Genomic DNA, 1,264 nt, shown 5'->3' on the forward strand with positions numbered 1-1,264 from the left:
TCTCTAAACAGTCAATAATATTTAAGATTAAGATTGTGTCAATAGAAGAAAACAAAACATCCAAATTTAGGAAAATAATCAATAGCCATAGCCATTTGGATCTGTGCAGTCATATAAAAACTTGCATTTATGAACTCCAGATCTGAATAGCAGAACTACAATGGACGTGAAGAAAGTGATAGCAAAACACCTAGTTATATACAATATATAATAGGTAACTGAAGGTATAAAACAAAAACAATTTTTTTTCTGATTAAAAGAGATGTTCTGTAATGATACATATGTAAGAATATTTATAAGGATTGGAGAATACTATAATGTACACCAGTGTACATACCACTTAGCTTAAGAAATATATTAACAACACTAATGAACTCCTCAGTAAATTGCTTTCTACAAACATGTAAACATATTTTATTTTATATAAATAAATGATATTTAAATGATGATTTTGCTGCTTTTTCCCTTTTTTTATGCCATTTATTTATTATCTTCCTGAGTTAATTAGAACCTGTGGAATACTGTCGAGGAGGCTATCATGAGTATCCCTGTCTTGCTATCATCAGCTATCATCTAAAAGACCCTAATGTTTCTCAATACCTAACTATGTCATGAGCGGTGCAGTCATACAGGAACTGAAAAGGATTCCCAACACAAAATAAGGAGGGCTGAGGGCAAAAACCAAGATGGCGTTGGGGCATAGTGTGCAAAAAGGACCATGTGCAACAGGGCTGAGTGCAAAATAAGAATAACTACACATGTCTAAAATAATTTCATTACTCCACATCACAGCCTATTAAGTACAGAAGTCTCCTTCCCAGCTGGGCAGAAGCTGCCATTAGAGTAAGAGCTCACCCTTCTCCATTCCTTGATCAAAGAATAAAGTTTTTTCTCTGCTTTACCAAACTCAGTCTACTGGCGCAAAGAAAGGCACTGGGCGGAAGGACCTTGGTTTGGGTGTCTGACCCTAAAGAGTGGGTAACATTATTTCTGATTTCAAAGGAAATTATTCTAGCACTTCACCAGTAAGATTATTTCATGAATTTTTCAGAAGCTAGCATACATCCAGTTAAGAAAATCATCCATTGCTGGTTTGACTTGCTATTACAAATATGGGGTGAAATTTTTATTGAAAAGATTTCTAATCTACCCAGCTGATCATATGTTGTTTTCTCTTTTAATCTCTTAATATTAAACTATCCTTGCATCCATGTTAAACCATACTAGTTTTAAAATGTATTTTTTTTATACATTGGTGGATATA

The sequence above is a fragment of the Hipposideros armiger genome, unplaced genomic scaffold (assembly GCF_001890085.2).
Source record: "Hipposideros armiger isolate ML-2016 unplaced genomic scaffold, ASM189008v1 scaffold_1183, whole genome shotgun sequence".
Lineage (NCBI taxonomy): Eukaryota > Metazoa > Chordata > Mammalia > Chiroptera > Hipposideridae > Hipposideros > Hipposideros armiger.